The sequence below is a fragment of the Tenrec ecaudatus genome, chromosome 13 (assembly GCF_050624435.1).
Source record: "Tenrec ecaudatus isolate mTenEca1 chromosome 13, mTenEca1.hap1, whole genome shotgun sequence".
In the NCBI taxonomy this organism is placed as follows: domain Eukaryota; kingdom Metazoa; phylum Chordata; class Mammalia; order Afrosoricida; family Tenrecidae; genus Tenrec; species Tenrec ecaudatus.
In genome coordinates, this window is record NC_134542.1 from 125,087,900 (window position 1) to 125,107,885 (window position 19,986).

Genomic DNA, 19,986 nt, shown 5'->3' on the forward strand with positions numbered 1-19,986 from the left:
ATAACTAAGGGATGATTTCTTGCCAGTCCAGGGGTACCAATGTACCCTGCACTAACAACCCGGCTGAGATGGAGTTCACTCACCTCCAGATTCCCAGATGGTTCACCTGGCGAGAGGTCCTGCAGGGCACAATCCGGACCTCATACAGAGCAGGCACACAACAGTTGTACAATAAATACCATTCATTACTTCTTAAAGAACACCATCATGGAGATTCGGAAATGTTGTCATCACAATCTTACAACCAGTTTGAAAATGACATTTATTCGTTAATTTTCAATTCATGTATTTCTGGTAAATGTAATACGATTTTACTCAGTTTTATTACTGCTATTTAATTATATATTAAATACATTGCTATTCTGTTATAATAATTCTAATTATATTGTGTATTTAAAAGTGATTTCACTGTCTACATGTATTCACTGTCTTTCAACATTGATTTAAAGTAAGTTTAACCTCCAATTATTTTCAGTTTCTTTTTTTTTGTTTTTTGATTTTTTTTCAGTTTCTTATATATATCAAATTAAATTTAATGCTATATGAAATGGATACACATTCAACTAATTTATTTTCTTTTATTTGTTTAAAGGCTTCACTTCCTGTGTTTATTATTTCATAGTATTTTACATAATTTATTTTAATAAATTTGATGTAAAACATTGTTCGACTTCAGTATTCAACTTAATAGAATATATAATTTTTACATAATCCTGTACCTTATATTTCTTTTAATTTTATTAGTTTAAGTTAATATTTATCTTAAACATTTTATTTTTCCTATTCCTCCACCTAGCGGTCACTTTCACTTTCTCTCTGGAGCTCTGTCGCTGCCATGGGACCGGAGCGACCTGTTGGTGCCAAGAACCCGGGAATTTATGATCATCTAAGGCACGAGCGGAGACCCCCACCAGGGAGGATTCAGAACCACACGGAATTATAGAGGTAAGTTCTGAGAGACATGAGCCTGAGCGATTGCTAGAGCTGCAAACTGTTGTATGCATTCTAATACTTTCACTTTCGGTTTCAACGGCGGACAGCCTGCTGCTTCTTATCTTGCAAATAAAACCGTGTGAACCTGTGTGTTAAATTCTTGTCTACATAAGTAGGGAATATGGGGAACGTAGCAATAAACACCATGGTTACAGCGCTTGATGCTTTATTAAGGAAGAGAGGATTAAAAATTTCAGAGCCGACGCTGCGTAAGTTTGTAACAAATGTGGATGAGATAGCACCGTGGTTTTTATCTACAGGTTCTCTGACCTTGGCGAGTTGGAACAAACTGGGCTGGGATGTAGACCGAGCTGCAAAAGAAGGGAAATTGAAACCGGGAACTAGACCCATCTGGAAGTTAATAAAAGCATGTATTGAGGATAAAGAGTGTAGACAGTCACTACAGCAGGGACAGCAGGCTTTGGAGGACGTTCAGGAAAGCATGTCAGAAACAGAACGGGGCGAGTCCAAAGAGGCTCGGGGCGAGTCCAAAGAGGCTTGGGGCGAGTCCAAGGAGACTCGGGAAAGGCATGCCCAAACAGAAGAAACTGCGCAGGTAAAATTAGGGGAGGAAGTTGATCAACAGAAGAAGAACCGTACCCGCCATTCGGAGCCTTTATATCCGTGGTGAGAACTAGACCGTGCCCGCCATTCGGAGTCTTTAAATCCGTGGCGAGAACTAGAACTCTTGGAAATATCAGAGGAGGAGGAGGAGCAGTTAGAGGAGATAGCTGCTCGCTATGAGGAAAGTCGGCATGATGCACTAAAAGCGGCCGAAAGAGGGCGGTATAGTGCTATGCGGAAGTCAGCTGTGAGCCCATCAGCACCACCTCCTTATAAGGAAGAAAAGCAAAAAGGGTGTGGCTATTCCTTTTGCCCACCCAATATCCGTAGAGAAATTCAACAAATATATCCAGTATTTGAGGATCAGAATAACGCTCGTTATCATACACCCGTAGAACACAAGCAAGTAAAGGACTTAGCTGAAGCTGTGAGAGCTTATGGAGTAAGTGCAAATTATACTCAATCTTTAATTGAAAGGCTTACGAGTCAAGCTATGACTCCTGCCGATTGGACATTTGTAACAAAAGCAGTATTGACTACAGGACAGTACCTGGAATGGAAATCTTTATGGCAGGATTTATTAACAGCTCAGGCTAGAGAAAATGCTGCAGCAGGGCAGCCAGCATGGGATTTTGAAATGCTTACAGGCCAAGGAAGATGGGTTAATAATCAGACAGTATATCCATTGCAAGTATATCAGCAAATAAATTCTGCTGCAAGCAAGGCATGGAGAACTTTACCTAATAAAGGAGAGGTTAGAGGCAACTTAGCAAAAATTGTACAGGGACCTACTGAAACTTTTTCAGATTTTGTGGCACGAATGTTGGAAGCAGCAAAAAAAAATTTTGGAGATCAAGACACAGCCATGCCTCTCATTGAGCAGCTAGTTTTTGAGCAGTGTCATTGTCCCATATACTAGTGAGCAAGTTGCTACACTGTGTGCCACTACAGATGAGTGGGCAATTTTTAAGTGCAGTTTTAATGCACTAATAGACAACCATTATCCTACACATTCTTTGTTGCAGTTTGTGACTGCACATCCAGTAATTTTTCCCCGTGTCACTGTTAACAACCCCATTAAGGAAGCTTTAGACATTTATACAGATGACTCTAAAACAGGTAAAGGATGTTATGTGATAAATAATCAAGTAACTACATTGCAATTTTTAGCTAGTGCACCTCAATTAGTAGAATGTTTGGTGGTCTTAGAAGTTTTTTAGAAATTCACGGAACCAATTAACATCATATCTGACTCCCATTACATAGTCAACGCAGTATCTAAGCTGGAAATTGCTGGCTACATTAAGCAATCTAGCAAGGTAGCAGACATATTGTCTCAAATTAGAAAATGTATTTTGCAACGAAAACACCCATTTTATATTCAGCATATACGTGCTCATAGCTTGCTCCCGGGACCCATGGTGAAAAGTAATGATTTGGCTGATCAAGCTACAAGAGCTTTCCCTGTGTTAACTAAATCCAATTTTGAACTTGCTAAAGACTTTCATGAGCTGTATCATGTGCCTGCTGCCACTCTACGCATTAAGTTTTCAATTACTCGCGCAGAGGCTCGTACTATTGTGTTGCAGTGCGCCAAGTGTGCAGAATTTATTTCTAAACCTTCAGTTGGAGTAAATCCTCGAGGCGTCCGTCCTCTCGACATCTGGCAAATGGACGTTACCCACATATCTGCTTTTGGAAAGTTGCAGTACGTGCATGTGTCAGTGGACACCAGTTCTGGCATTGTACATGCAACACCCCTAACGGGGGAAAAAATCCAGCCAAGTAATTCAACATTGCTTAGAGGCTTGGAGTGCATGGGGCAAGCCCACCATATTAAAAACGGATAATGGGCCTGCATATACTTCCTCCAAGTTTCGACAGTTTTGCTTGCAAATGCAAGTGAAACACCTTACGGGCTTGACGTACAATCCCCAAGGGCAAGGAATTGTGGAACGGTGTCATCGTACTTTAAAACAATATTTATTAAAACAAAAAGGGGGAATAGATGCCGTGATGGTCACCACCCCTAGAATAGCCTTATCTTTAACTCTTTTTACTCTAAATTTTTAAAATCTGGATGAGAAAGGCCAATCAGCTGCAGACAGACATGGACAATGGCCAAAGCCACCAAAGGAAATGGCCCGATGGAAAAATGTATTGGATAATAAATGGTATGGCCCGGACCCCATATTAATCAGGTCCAGGGGAGCAATTTGTGTTTTTCCACAGAAAGAAGAAAACCCCATCTGGGTGCCAGAGAGACTGGTGAGACTAATTAAGGAGGATGAAGATCGTGGGAGCAGGAAGAATGAAGAAGACGATGATCAACCTAATAATGTTGCTGATACTGATGGTAATATGGACCCCAATAGTTAAAGGAGTTTCTTTATGGGCTATAGCTAAAACTTGGCCTGTACCTATTCCCATACACTCGAATGCGTCAATATTACCCTTATTCTTATCAACGCAATGTGATTTGGGAATACCATGTATTACACCTAGAGGGGAGCCTCCTAAAGTATATAATGCAAGCAATTTTACATTGGCATATATTTTGTGTTTTACCACCATTAATACTAGTGCACCTTGTATACATGTAAGAAATGGGTCTTTAGTCAATTGGGTGGATCCTTCTGGAGACTCTGCAGTTAATAATATTATATCCACCCTTATGAAAGTTGCACAAGGTGCTACAGGTGGAAGTGGCACCTCTGAGAAAGGAAAAGGTGTAAATATAACAACACTCATGATGATTCGTGAGGGATCTAGGCCCTCTGGGCCCATTAATGGATCAGTAGTGCCACCTAATGTGACCAGACGTGTCATATTACCTAGTTGTTTACCTGAAAAAGGTTTTCCGCCTTCTTTTGCTCAATGTCAGTCTCCAAACTATCGGAACAAACCTATTATACCAGGTTTTGATATGACTCCAGCTTTAGGTAAAGCAAAATGGAATAGCAGTATTAATATCACTGGTCCTGATAATACTTGGCCGTGGTATGAATGGATATTATATAATCAACGTGGAGCATCTACAATAGTGACTCCTTTTGCAAAAATGTTTGGAATTAATGATACTTTATACAATGTCACCGGTGTATACAATACCACTACAAAGAGGCTGAAAGTAAATACTATGGTTAATATATCAAGAGTGCAATTTCAGCCATCACCTGTTTGTGTCCAGCCCCCATTTTTCTTTCTGTTAACATTCAAAATTAGTCATGCAAATGATACATTTTGGGAAGCTTCATGTAATAGTTTTAGCAGTCAGTGTTGGCTTGCTGAATGTTGGAATGGCTCTGAGCCATTTGCCTTGATAGTAAAGATTCCCACTATGATACCTGTACCGGTTGAAGCAGATCCCAATACTTTTCCTATTGCTACACTTTATAGATATAAAAGAGATTTTGGCATTATCGCAGCAATTATTACAGCTATTACTATCTCAGCTGCAGCAGCGGTTACAGCAGGATTGGCTATGTCCAATCAAGTAATGACAGCAAATGTCATTAACAATATTACGCAATCTACATCAGAAGCTTTATCTACAGTCCATAAATTGGATGCTCGATTAATGTCTGGTTTACTGTTAGTAAACCAGAGAGTTGATTTATTACAACAACAAGTGGATGCTCTTACGAGCATGGTGCAATTAAGTTGTGTTTCTTCAACACCTAATTTGTGCATAACACCTTTAAAATTCTTGAATGAGTCTTCTTTTAGCAGCAAGAATATATCCCAGTATCTTACAGGACAATGGACAGCTGAGCTGGAAGAACTTCAAGAACAACTCCGGATGCAGATTACGACTCTTAATGGCACAAGAATGAAACCCATAACTGTTGGAGATTTTACTTCTTGGCTTTCTACTGCCTTTTCCTACTTTAAAGAGTGGGTGGGGGTGTTTACATTTGCTGCAATAATGTGCTGTGGAGGAGTGTTGTTGCTATGGTTGCTCTGCAAGCTTAAAGCCCAGCAGAAACGTGACAAAGTCATCATCACGCAGGCGCTCTTAGCGATTGAGCGCGGTGGTTCCCATGATCTTTGGCTTTCTTTGTTAAGAGAAAATTAACCCCCATAAGTTGTCAGCTCTTGCACCCCAAGGGAATTGTCCCATTGCACTGGGAAGAGTGACAGAAATTGGATCTTGGTCAGCCCTTGCACCATGTGGAGCTTTGCTCATTGCACACATCAGGGTGACCAGATTTGGGTTTTTAGATCCATCTTGATCTCCTGGGGCTGCTGGAGGCTCCGGGATGGATCGATGGACTTTATATCCATCTTGATCTTTTGGAGCTGCTGGAGGCTCTGGAATTGATCGATGGATTAGGCTTAAAAAAAAAAAAGAAAGGAGGAGATGTGGGAAGCCGTAGCTCTCGCGAGATGTGGGAAGCCACAGCTCTCGTGATGTGGGTAGCCGCAACTCTCGCTGCCATTACTAGATGGCGCCGGGCAGTCAGGGCGGTGGTCCAACTAAGTGGTAAACAACCACTTAGCGCATGCGCGATGCTGAGATGACGTAGTCATAACTCCACCCTGGAGTATGCAAACGAAGGTTCTGGCGAACTCACCAATCTATGCAAGAGGTTTTGGCAAATGCACCAATCAAGGCACAGCACGTCCCCATAGAGCATATATAAGCAGCAGTAGTCTGGGGTTTCAAGGTCTTTACCGCATAATGAAAAATTAAATGCTTGTGGAAGAATCCTGTTGTGGCGCGTCTTTTCTTGCTGGCGAGACCTGGCGCGCGACACCTGTGTCGCCGGCCCCAGAGTTCCAGGATGCCGGCGGCGTCACTTGGGTCGTCCAGGTGGTGACAGAACATCAGCCTGGAGAGGTGGCCCGAGGTTATACCTGCAGCCTTACGGGTTGGCGGGTTTCACTGCCACCTCTGTCGCCAGTGTCGGTGTCCGTCAGTCTTGGTCGACCAGCACAGGGCGCTCAGACCCGCATTCATCCGCGGGCACTGCCAATGGCTATCGGCCCTTTGGAGGGACCCGTGAAGTTCACTGTAACCCTATCTGGACTCAGGAGCCTCAGCCACAACTGGTGCTGGTACCATCAGAGGAGACTACTGATAATCTGAGTGCCCACTTGGGGTTCAGACCTGTCCTGGTGGCTCTTGGTCGCCCCGATCGTGCGCTGCACGTGCTTGGACCCGCCTTTAGTGAAGCCGGACCCGTTGGAGGCGGCAGTTGATTATTACAAAATGCACGTGTGAGTTCACATAACCGGCCCTTAGCGGATTCATGCTCAGGGAACTGCTCCGGTGAGTTTCCGAAAAATTCTTCACAGGTGTAGAAAGTTCTTTCTCCCGTAAAGCTTCTGGTGGTTTAGACACGGTGAGCAGCCCAACGTGTGTAATCACTGTGCAGCCATGGCTCCTGGGAACCTGCCTTCGGGGACCACACCCGACTGAGCAGACAGGTGGTCTGTTCCAGGGAACGTCAGCGACCACCCGTCCAAGGGTGAAGACTCAGACCATCAAAGAGAATTTGTCCAAGTCCTAACTTGGAGCCTAATGAGCCCAGGAAACCGGTGTCCTTGCGCCGCATATGGGCACTGCCCACTGTGAAGCCACACTGTTTCCTAAATACCCACTTCCCTGGCTCCTCAGGCGGAGCCTAAGAAAAATGTCTAAGTTCCTCACACATGCTTCCACATCAGTGGCCGGCCCCGCCGATATGCGGGACCTCGGGTGTGCTGCGCCGGCCTCGCGCGAGGGCACGCTGCCCCTCTCCCCTGCCTCCTTTATTCTCTGGAGGTTGACCAGAGGGTCCCAGGACCTCCGGAGTGAGTGCTATGGGGTCACGTGGCAGGCCTTGGGCCAAAACACAGTTCCGGGGGGCGCCTCGTGTGTGAGAAACCACCGCCCTTCTCCTGGCGTGGTATTTTTTCGCTGAACTCGGTCATTTTGGGCCACCAGATAGGTGCTGACATGCTCGTCTTCAGTGGCCCTCACTGAAGAGGTCGCTCTGGTGCTCTGGACGTGTGTAGGTTCCCTGGGTCGCCTTTGGGTTACCGATGGCCGGCAGCGCGGTCCCTTTGATCCTGTGTGAGTCGCCCGCTTTGAGGCCCTTGCGCCCCCCCCCTCTCTCGAGAGTCCAGCTGTGTCCCGACCCTGTGGTGCCTCCTCTGGCCTCCAGTGCTCTTGAGGGTGGCGAGACCCACAGAGAGGTTGGCGGGAAGGATCTTCTGTGCTCCCCGTGCCCTCTGCCCGCTGCAGGCATCCCGGGCAGCCGTGCTATGATTAACGGAGCGCCTTTCATGCCCCGTGGGCTCCGTCTCCCATGTCAGGCACTCCCCGTGTCCTTTTTTGGCGGCTGTCCTTCAGTGGCCCTGGGTGAGTCTGGCAGAGGCAGAAACTGGGCCTTTTTTTCCTTCCCTGACCTCCCGCAGCTTCCTACAGGGTTTTTGTTTTTGTTTTTTTTTTTTTGAAACTTTTGCTCTCCTCGAGTGACTTGAGTTTTGAACACAACCCTGATCGATGTGGTGCTGTCGCGCTCTCCTGAGCCGGACCTAAGCCGCGCCAGAGGAGGGTCGAGGGATGGACATTCATGGCGAATGGGACCGCTCCTCTCGCTCTGTCCACGGGCCCCTACCCTCTTCCTGCCATCTGCTTGTTGGTGTGTGGGGAAAAGCAGGGGTGTGGAATCCTCATTTTCTGTGTCTGTTGTATGGCTTATGAGTGTGTGGCTCTGAGAGCCCAGAGGGGAGGGGAAGGCCCTCTTGTGTGGGGTTTGTCTGTGTTTGTCTCTCCATCATCCATCCATCCATCCATCCATCCATCCATCCATCCATCCATCCATCCATCCATCACCTCTCCACAGAGGAATAGGTCCTGGCTGAGTTGCAGAATCTGGCTTGTTCTGCACGTGCGCTTTAAAAAATCTATCTATCTATCTATCTATCTATCTATCTATCTATCTATCTATCTATCTGTCTATCTATCTATCTTTGCACACTCACTGCTGTCCGCCTTCCGGTGTGGGCAGCATGTGGGTCTTTCTCACCCAAGCGGCTACCTGGAGCAAGGGGTTGGGGAGGTCTGTCGTTCCAGGGACGGACTCTCCGACTGGTTTGAGTGAGTGAGAGAGCAATCTAACCCTGACTGTAGAGTTCTAGTTCTAGTTCAGAGTCCAAGTTTCTCAAACACAGCTGCCCCTCCCTCCTATTCTGTAAGGCGTCTGCTTTTCTAAAGGTGCGTAAGGATCACAGCCTGGGCCCCCCACAGAAGTCAGCCTGGTGGGTGGGGAATGTGGGAAGGCAAGCTTTCTCCCGAGTTGTCTCTCCCCCAGGCATATCCCACTGAAAGGTCATTCACCCAAGGTAGGTTCTGGGTTATTCTCCCTCAGGGTGGTCAGCCCTCTAGAGTAAGCAGACAGACACCACTGTTTATGCCACCATAGGTAGGTAGGTAGGTAGGTAGGTAGGTAAGTAGGTAGGTCCGCTCGCTTCCCATCAGGGTGGTAGTGGTAGAGGTTGAGCCCACTCTAGAGTGAACAAGGTTAGGCTGCTCCGTTGAGTCTAGTGGACCACCAAGTGCAGCTGAGAGTGGGCAAGCTTTACCCCTGAGCTGTGTCTGCCTCTGTTATTTCCATCTCATTCTATATAGGACTTCCATCTCTCTCTCCGCTGTAAGATTTAGCCTGCTGAGCCCACGATTCATTGTAGGGGGCTGTCCTTCCCCCCGCCCCCACCGGGGGGAACATTCTTGGGACAGTGGAGAACTGTGAAGGGTATTATGATGGGGTGGGGGGTGCATGATGCAAAGGACGCGCCTGGCCAACACAGTCAGTGTATTCTGAGGACACAGGCCAGGGTAAAAGTTCAGTGGCGCCTATTAACGAGGTCTGTATTATGTCAAGGTGGCCCTGGGGAAGTTTCCCCCTGGGCGGGGCATTTTCATTAGGTTCCCAAGGCAGAGAGGTTGGGGCGAAGCCCTTATGTCCAACAGGCCGGGTGGATGTGACTTGCGGGAGGCGTCTACGCCACCGTCTCTGCTGTTTGCTTTGGTTTTCATTGAGAGGCCCACAAGAGGGGGAGAGGGGGTTAGTCCTCAGGTTGCAAAGACGTTTTTCCTTTCCCTATAGGAAAGGGATAGAGAGGGGACCTCGGGGGTTGGGGGTTGGGGGGCGCGAGCGTGCTATGTTGGGTGGTGTGATCGGCTTACTGTGCCAACCTGGCCTATAAGAACAGTTGGGGTGTAATAAGGTCGTCGTTTTGATCCGGTGGGCAGAGAGATAAATGACTCTGTAAGCCCAGGTTCTCTCGCTCTCTTGCGGTGTCACCCCACCGCGTGACTCCAATTGTGAGCTAATGTCTACAACCTGTGTGTGGGGGCAGGGCACTCGACCCATGGATCCTGCCGCTAAAGCGTGAGGTTTTTTCCCCCCTTTCAGATGTGCATTGCCATACCGCTGGTGCGATAGTACACTTCGCTTGAGCTTGGGACGGTCGGATCCGGTGATATGTCTAAGCGTGGGGGACCCATCTGGCTGCCTGCTGCCTCCGGCTGGACCGAGTGCATCGCTCTCTGGAAGACTCTGCTGTCTGCTTCCTTGACCTTGGACGGAGCAGCCCTTGCAAGACGAAGGATTTCCAGGCTATTACTGTTTCATGAAAGTGATTCAAGCTGAGCCGTGTTGTTTCCCCTCTCCCCCCTCCCCGTCTGGGGAACTAAATTAGCTGGAGGGGATAAGGGAGGTAGTGGGGGGAGTTAGGGCAGGTAATGGGGGGGGTAGGTAGGTAGGTAGGTAGTGGTGGGAGCTAGGGTGTAGGGAGGAAGTGAGAGTGAGTGAGAGTGGGAGTGAGGTAGGGAGGTGAGGTAGGGCATAGGTAGGTAGGTAGGAAGTGAGAGTGAGAGTGGGAGTGCGGTGTAGAGGTGAGGTAGGGCATAGGTAGGTAGGAAGTGAGAGTGGGAGTTAGGTGGTGGGGAGGTAGATAGCGAGAGGCAGGCAGGCAGGCAGGCAGGCTGTGATCTCATTGTGAAAGTCAGCCCTTGACACAAGGTTTTTGTGTCGCTGGCTTGTTCTGCTCGCGTGCCTGGGTCGGGCGTTCTGGGGCGTGAGGGCGGGGAGAGGGGAGGTTGGACACTTGTCACCCGCTCGCTCCGCCTGGTGGCCCAGTGTGCGTCCCTGGCCCAGTCTGCCGTGTTGAGGGTTGTCTGTCTGCGCTGTGCGGCGGTGTGCGCGGCGGAGGCGTGGGGGCCAGCCGGGCGCATCCCGTCTCTCCCTCCCTGACGACTAAGAGGCGCGCGGGCGCGCCTGTCTCCCTGTTCCTGGGTCGGCCCGGGTCGACCAGGGCGGCGGAGAGGGGCGAGGGATAGAAGAGAAGGAAAAAGTCGAGGGGCGGCCCGGGGTTCCCGGCCTCGCCAGGAACCCCGGGCCGCCCCGGACAAGATAGGTGGGTAGACCAGTGCTGCCTAGAAGAGATCCTGTCATCCTCCTCATCGCCGCTAGGGGGAATCACTGGGAGTCCCGTCAGGTCGACCCTTAGGCCAGGCGCGCGTGCACTATGGCGCACACGGTGGGACCGGCCACCACTCCCTCCTACTCCCAGTCACTCTGAGAGCCTAGAGAAGGCCCTCCTGTGAGAAGTTTCTCTGTTTCTCTGTCTCTCTCTCTCTCATCCATCCATCCATCCATCCATCCATCCATCCATCCATCCATCCATCCATCCATCCATCACCTCTCTTCACAAAGGAAGAGGGCCTGCGCAGCGAGAGGAGGGTGGGAAGGGAGGGCGTATGTTTGAACCTTCAGCCCCTTATCCCCATATATACGTTGGAGGCAGTGAATAATAAAACCTAAGCGTGACAAAGACAATGCGACGCTTCTGTCCGTTTGATGGGATTGATCCGCTTCAAACAGAGGGCACCCAGGGGTGGTGAGTTAGTAGGTTTGGGGCGGGCGGACTGGGTGGCAGAGGTGGTGGTGGTTCTGCTGCTGCTGTGGCTGCACGATTGCATTGACTAAAGCGTGGTTCAAGGCACTCCTGAAACTTGACCAGGTGGCCCTAGTACTGTACACACACACACACACACACACACACACACACACACACACACACACACCAACCACTCTCTTTCCTTCAGGGATTTGAAGTTCCTGAAGACTAGACAGATTGCTCCTATTTCTCTGGTAACCCCATATGACAGTCACATCAGCCAGGCCCTACACATCTCTCTGTTCTCCAGAATTAGTGCAGTGCATTAATATAAACTGTTATTTATGTATCAGCGTAAACAAATGAGCCTTTATTCTGGTGAGTGGTGTGGGCGTTACAGAATTCCTTGTGAACTTGAAGGATAGGAGTGAAGTCTACCTGTCAATCAAATCCCAGCCTGAAGGTGCTTCCTTGTGGGCGTGGCCTCCTCACAAGGAGGGTCCCGGTAACTTCCCCTCTATCTCTGCCTCCACCTTCCTGTTGATGAGCCACGAGACTTTCTGGAGCCCTAGAGATGTGTCCACCGCTTTTGGATCCACAAGATTCTGCGCTGGCTGGCCTGTGATCTTCCTGCATTCAGCATCATTGCATGTGGCTGCATGATTCTGAAGAGGTACTTATTTACTAGTATTGGACTTATGGACTTGATCTGGGCTGGGATGTTTTATTGACGCATAATTAGTTCTTGATATAAAACTAATAGATATGAGTGTCACTGGACTTGTTTCTCTAGTCCACCTGGCCTAATGCAAATGGCAAGGCGAGTTTGAAGCGAACATAGTTATTCTGTGGGGGCCGAGTTCGAAGCGGGTCTGGGGCACTCATGAAAGGGAAAACTGACTCCACACTATGCACCAGTGGCGGGAAGCTCTTCCTGAGCTGCCCTCAGATATCCCACCTCTGGGCTCCCAGGCGTCCTGAAGGGAGGCTTACTGATCTTCCAAGTTCATTCCGACTTAGTGGCCCCTGTTACAGAGAACTGCCTCACGATGTGGCCTAGGCTTCCAATAGGATGGCGAGACTTGGTCTCGCGTACTTTGGACATGCTGTGGGGAGAGACCAGCCCCTAGAGAAGGACATCCTGCTTGGTAAAGTGGAGGGGCAGGGAAAAGGAAGAAGGCCCTCAAGCAGATGGGCAGACAGGCGGCTGCAGCCATGGACTCAAACTTAACTCTGGTGAGGATAGTGCAGCCCCGCCGTGTTTTGTGCTTTTGTACATCAGGTTGCTTTGAAGCGAACCGGCTCGAGTATCTTGAAGAGAACAGATTGCCTGTCTTTTCTCCCACCTTGGGTTCAAGCCGCTGTTGTTTTCCGTTTACAGCGCTTAACCACGGTGCCACTAGGACACTAGGAGGGACCAGGGTGGGGCCACAGCTCGTTTTGTGGTCAGGTGCCCTCGAGTCCCTTCCCACTCACAGAGACCCCACGTGACACCAGAGTGTCACCTTTAAGGCAGGTGATCACCTGGTCTTGCTTCAGCGGTACTGTTGGCGGGTTTGAACAAATGACCGTCAGTCAGCGGGTGAGCACTTAACTGCTGCCCTGCCAGGAATCCTGAGATTCTCCCCAGTCGGGAACCCCAAGCTGGCCTCCTAGGGAAGACAGCATCCACAGAGCCCCCAAGTCTAGATCAGGGCCAATGGCTTGGCTTCAGCTTTAGCGAACATGTGACCCGGTGCGGCCAATGGAGACTCGGTAAAAGCCCCGCCCCCGGCGTAGGCAGAAGCCCCGCCCCCGGCGGCGGCAGGAGCGAATTATTACCCTCGGGCTGCCCTCCACAGTGGGCTCTGGCTCTCTCGCGAGACTCACGGCCGCCCCGCCCCGCCCCGCCTCCTTCAGTCCCCGGGCTCCGGGGTAGTGGTGGGTCACGCGTGCGGCGTGCAGAGGGCAGAAGCCAGGGAAGAGGAGCCGGAAGACTTGGAAGGAGAGGAGGTGCGGGACGAGGAAGAGGCGCTGCTGAGCTGAGAGTCCCGGCTGCCGGCCGGCGCCCCGCGCGCGCGTGCCCGCTCCACCTGGACAGCGAGTGGGTCCCGTGGAAGCCGACGCGGACCAGAGGGGATGGACGGGCTCCCGGGGGCGGGCCTAATGCTCAGGGCGGGGCCTCTGAGGTTAGACTTCTGGGGGTTAGGAGGAGGGGCTGGGTGGCCTCCGAATGTCCTGGGCTTGGAGGCTCGGGGGGGGGGGGTTCTGGGCGTGGCAACAAGAGAGGGCGGGGCCCTCGAGTTTGTTTTCCGCTCCGCATTTTTCTCGGGCGGCAGCACAGTGGCCAGTGGCTGAGTGGGTCTCTGGTGCACACGCTGGACGGCTGGTCGGTGGTGGAGAGCCTGGTGGTGCCCACGAAGCCGCCCGACAGCAGACTGGTCTTTGGCCGAGGCAACTTGGAGCAGCTGACAGGTGCGCTATGGGGGTTGGCAGCACAGACCCCTCTTCCCTGACCTGCCCGCCTGCCCGCCCACCCAGAGCCTGGGACCACCCCACAGCTGGCAAGCCCTTCCAGTATTGGCAAAGGCTGCAGCCCGGTCCCTGGAGAAACCCAGGGCTTTTAGCCCTGAACCTCAGACGTGGAAGTGGGACCTGCTGCCATGCACCCGCTGCCCCTGGGCAGGCGCCCCCTCGGCACCTGTCACCCCACTCGCCATGCTGGGTGCAGAGCCCCTGCTGTCCTCAGCCACTTAGGTCCCTTGACCATCGTACCTGCGGCATAGCCCCCGTCCCCAGACCCCGTCAGACAGGCTGCCAATAATCTGCCTGCACTGACAGGGCTGTGGGGGTCACACACCTGCAAGGAGACCCCAGACTCCCCCTCTGCCCACTGTGTGGCTGTCCTGTGCACCCCTGAGGCACCCCACTGTCCTCAGAATGACTTCTAGGGCAGGTGTGTGAGGGCACCAGACTCCTGTGACGTCCTCTTCCGTTAGAGGAGCTCCGTGGATCCCCAGAAGTCACGTCTGTCTTCCTGAATGTGGAGAGAATGCCTCCTGACAAAAGGTAATCACACACCCGGGCTGAGCACCTGCAGCTACCAGGTGTGACTATTGACACAGGTGGGCAGAGCCTGCTGCAGGACGATCAAGTCGGGGAGTAACAGAGGGATAGCCCCACTTTATCCATGGCCACCTGCCCAGCTGTGGTCTGCCTGTATGACACCTACTCAGGTGTGTATACCTGCCCAGGCGTGCAGGTGCATTCTCTGCCTAGATTTGCATCGACCAGGTTTGCCGCCTGCTCAGTTGTGTATCATGTTCCAGGGTTGTTCCCAGCTCAGATGTGTACTTGGCCAGGTGTTCATGTCCTCAACCATGACCCCTGCACAGGTGTGCTGAACACCCAACTGCACATCTGCCCAGGTGGTTGCCCCATGCTCAGGTTTGTTCGGTGCCCAGCTGAGCTCTCAGATGCTCCCCTCTTGGCCCTTGCAGAGGGAGCTGGAGACAGCCTGGGGCATGCAGGTGTTTGACTGCTTCACCATTGTGCTGTACATCCTCAGTTGCTACGCCTGCCCCAAGGAGGCCTGGCTGCAGCTGACCCTGGCTGAGATCCTCCTGCTTAGGTAGATTCTGGGATTCCCCCTGCACAGGTAGACTGGGATTCCCCCCTGCACAGTAGACTCTGGGATACCCCTGCTCAGGTGGACTCTTGTTAGAGGAAACCAACTTCTGACAACCAAAGGGTCAGTAGGCCCAGTTGTACGGTTATAGTATATGAAGATTACTGTAAAGTCAAAGAGAATAAGAACGATAAGAGAGAGATTAAATGTAGGAGTCAGATACATTTTATGGTAGCATGCTCACCTCAGCCCCTCTTGGTGGTCCATGTGGAAGGGGAAGAGAAGCGAGGCTGTCTTTACTATACTGGGATATTTACAGTTAGCCAAAAGACATGCACATTCAATCATACATACTGTCACAAGGTGGATGGCATCAACAGTCAGGTCCCTGAGCTCACAGGTGAGGAAACCTCAGACCTGCAGTGGGGGAAGGTGCGAGTGGGGCTGGTTGACAGGGCGGGAAGAGGTAGCAACAGGGTGTCTGCTCCTGTAGGGACCTAAAATCAAACCTGTGCACACTTTAAGGCAGTGTAGCTGGTCGGGGGGAAATGCTGGGAACGATATTTAAAGCAGGATGATGTACTTGGACTTAACCTCTGACTCACCAAGGGGGAGGCTTTCCTACCAGGGAAGGCTAGCTTTCCAGATTCCCTCTGTTAAAAATTGGGGAATATAGTGCTCGCCACATGTCCCTCAGTGTTAGTTTCCCAAAGACTCTGAGATCCCCCTGCTCAGGTGGATGCTGGCAGCCTTTGTCACCTCCCATCCTGACACAGCACAGACAACAGAGGATCATGGACACTAGAGGACAGTGTGGCTGTGATGAGTCATGGACAGTGGGGCAGTGGTGTATCATGGACAGCAGAAGACAGTGTGGGGCAGCAGTAAGCCCTAGGGTGGACCGCTGACCCTCATTGCTGAGCACCCTGTGGGTGCTGGTGGCAGATTCCGGGCCTGGTGCCCTCGTCTGTGGTGCACCTCGAGAAGGCTGCCAAGCAGATGCCATCGCAGACAGTGTCAGCAGGGCGAACACGAAGATAGCATGTGACGGGCGGGGAGGGGATGACCCACTTCTGCAGCCAACATGCCCTCCTGTTTCTGCACCAGGTCCGACCTGAAGGAGGACCCATTCCCCCTAGACCAACAGGGTGGGGGCTCTCGCTACATCATGGCCTCAGGTCTGTGTGCTCATGGCTTGCCCTTTGGGAGTTGCGCAGGGGGACCTTGAGAGACCTCGGGGTCTGAGTGTCCAGAGGGACACAGCAAGGGGATAGAAATCCAAGGCTTGAGGTCACAACTTTGTCTCCCAGATCTGGTGACCTGGAATCTGAGGTCCATGTGTGAGCAGGGTTGTGCTCCCTCAGGAGGCTTCCAGGGGAGGGTCCTCCCTCGTGTTCTCTCCCAGCTCCTGGGGGCCCTGTTACATTCCTGAGCTTGTGTCTGCATCTCTCCAACCTGTGCCTCCGTCTCTACAAGGCCGTCTCCCCTCTGTGTCCCTCTGTGTCCCACCTCCTCTGTTATAAGGAAAACCACTCCTGTAGGATATGGGCACCCCTGCTCCAGGGTGAGCTCAGGACACTGTTGTGATGTGAACTTGGTGGCACTGAACATGCCCTGGATGGTTTACCCCACCCTCGCCCTGGGATGATGTCGTCCATAGGTTCCATGCTCACGGCTCTCATGCAGGCCCAGGGTCCCATTCTGCTCCCCACCCGGAATTACATCATGGACACAGGCGCAGATGACATGCTCACCCCACCCTCTGCCAGGCGCTGCAGGGGAGACCTTCCTGCAGGTGCAGCAGCATCTGCTGGAGGACAGGGAGGCACGGAACAAGGAGGTGCTGCAGGACCTCATTACCAAACGGAACTGCTATGCCACCAGGGCCACGAGCCCCCCACGGTTGCTGTCATGGGGTACACAAACTAGTGAGGACCTAGGGCATGAGGAGGGCTGCCCAGGCGGCGGGGGTTAATGTGGGGGAATAAAGACTGGGGGGTCGACATGGGTACACAGACTATGATGAAGGGAATGTAGGTACACAGACGGTAATGAGGAGGTGATGTGAGCACACAGATTGTGGTGAGAAGGGGATGTGGACACACTGGTGAGGAGAGGACATGGGCACACAGACTGGTGAAGGGATATGGGCACACAGTGGTGAGGAGGTTATGTGGGCACATAGACCACGCCCACCTGTGCACGTGACCATGCCAACCCTTGCATGTAACCAAACACCTGCTTATGTAACCACACCCACCTATGCACATGGCCACGCCCACCTCCTCACTTGACCAGGCCAATGTATTAACATTAATTTCATTATCAGTATGTCCATGCCACTCTATAAAATAATTCTATAGATTAGCAATATTATTATTCATATTTTTCTGAACATTACATGGGAAATTAACTTAGCAAAGCCTAGAAACTAATAACTTCATGCTGTATTTTTTTGAAACTTACTCTGTCTTCTTTAGATGTCTATATCATCTTATTAGTATCTTACTTCCCAGTACGAATACAAATGCACATAGTCTCATGTCAACTTGAAGATTTATCAAAGTACAGGGTGGAGCGTAGCCTTCCAATTATGCCTAATAGTATCTCCTTGTGTGCGTGGCCTCCTACTACGGAGAGTTCTGGGAACCTCCTCCCTCTCTGGCTTCAGCTTCCTGTTGCCTGACCCTGATGGCTGCAAGACCTCTGGAGATGTGCACACAGCCATTAGATCCACAAGACTTTGCACCCAACAACCTGCGACATTCCTGCATTCAGCAACAGTGCATGCGGCTTCATGAGTCTGGAGAAGAAATTATGGACTAGTATTAGACTTATGGACTTCAGTTGGACTGGGTTGGGATGTTTTCCTGATTCAGAATTATTTCTGGATATAAAGCTTTTTCTTACACATATATGAATGTCACTGGATTTGTTTCTCTGGTCAACCTGGCCTTACACAATATGGTATCTAGGGAGTGGAATACTAGAGAAACAAATCATGAAGGCGAAGAGAGGATGCTTGCCTGACCTCTGCTTTCTGATAGTCTTTCTCTTTGACTAGCTGGAGGTCAAATATAGTCATGTATTTTACTTGTTCTCTTCTGGGAAGGACATGGGAAGTGAAGGTTCTGATGCCCAGAAGTTGTATTTGGTTATTTCTGTCTGAAATGTTGTAAAAATGAATGTGACAGGTGTAAATTTTGAGTTCAGGGGGCAAAAATACCCTTCGAACTTCTCTGAGGCCATGCTGGTTAGTCAAACTGGGTGACCAAAGGCCTGGCCCTAGCTTGGTGCCACCAGAGGCCTAAGACCATAATGCATGTGAATGGGATAGTTTAGATCAGAAAGGATTCAATTGGAATGTTTTCAGAATGTGTTTAGTATCTGAATGTATTAGGATTACATCGATCTTTTCTATCTATTTTTATTGCTATAACGCATCATAGAAATGATTCGTGGGAAATATGAATAGAGCATCTGGCCACTGACACCTGTGGACCTAGTTCACAGGGACTAGAGTTGCAAACAAGAGCAGATTGCCTGGTCTCAAGTTTAAAGAGCTGTGGGAACCTGAGCCTATGACATAGCACAAGGGGGCTAAGGTGGGTGAGGATTTGTGACAGGGACTCTTGGTCAAAAGTCAAGACAGTCCATGGGCACCCGAGTGAGGCCAAGTGAGGTGGCCCACAATGAGTTGACCAAATGAAGAAAAGATTTTTGAGCTTGTGAATTGATGCATCTTCCTGCTGACTTTATGGATGGCCTGTCCTGGTTTGACTTTAATGATGATGCAGACACGCAGGTGCCAACTAGAATGAGATTCTTCACATCAACGAAAATGCTTGTATCCTCAGAGTCCTGGGTTGATAGAAGGGGCAGTAGAGACATTGGACACCCGGAATGTGGAAGACAAAGTCATGAAGAAGGTGGCTTACCAACATGGATGGGTGGGGGAAATGTTGATAGGATTATAGAATGATGCTGTAGGTTTTCCCATAATTTCAATGTTAGGCATAGAATATTTTTGTTTTGTTTACTTATACAATTTAAATGGTCTGCTTATAGCATTTAAATTGTTTTGTTTAATTATAGTATTTAAATGAGGCTGGCACACTTTGAGTGGTATGCATTTTAGTTTGATACTGTTAGATACAACTATGATTTTATGATTGTTTTGTTTTAAAATTATGGTTAAAGAGTTGTGGAAAGGTGTTAGGTTCATAAGGGGTGGTCTGTGCTAGTTACATAAGTTTATGTCAACTTGAAGATTTCTAAAAGGACAGGAGTGGAGTCTAGCTTGTCAATCAGGACACAGCATGATGGTACCTCCTTGTGGGCATGGCCTTCTCATCAGGAAGGCCCTGGGAACCTCTTCCTATCTCCCTGCCTTTATTCCTGCTGCCTGACCCCGATGGCTGCAAGAACTCCGGTGATGTTTACACAGCCATTGGATCCACACGACTTTGCACCCACTGGCCTGTGATATTCCTGCATTCGGCATTGTTTCATGTGGCTTTGTGAGTCTAAAGAGGAACTTATGGGCTAGTGTAGGACTTAGGAACTTGAGTGTGCCTTGGCTGGGATGTTTTCTTGATATATAATGCTTCTCGATAGAAAGCTCTTTCTTATACCGACATGAGTATTACTGGGTTTGTTTCTTTAGTCAACCTGGCCTAACACACTCACTTTCATCTTTTTTTTTGTAGAGCTACTTAACTTTTCATATTTATTCTGCTTAGCCTTATATGTTATTCCCAAAATATATAAATTTAATGTATTTAAGGCTCAAAAAGATATACTTCTTTCAAGGAAACATTTGTAAAACAATATCCCTACCTTGCTTTATCTGTTTAGTGAAAAAAAAGTTTCAGCTGTGCACTCTCCATGTGTCTACCCCAAATCATTTTTTTACAAGGCTCTTTGTG

General features: G+C 49.8%; 1 long non-coding RNA gene across 1 annotated transcript; it reads left to right on the plus strand.

Annotated features, from left to right (window-relative positions):
- Nucleotides 1–869: 869 nt before the first annotated feature.
- On the plus strand, nt 870–6,254 carry LOC142424324 (uncharacterized). The gene is made up of 3 exons (XR_012779364.1): nt 870–945; nt 3,790–3,913; nt 5,316–6,254. It is a non-coding gene; the product is annotated as an uncharacterized LOC142424324 (long non-coding RNA).
- The last annotated feature ends 13,732 nt before the right edge of the window (nt 6,255–19,986 follow it).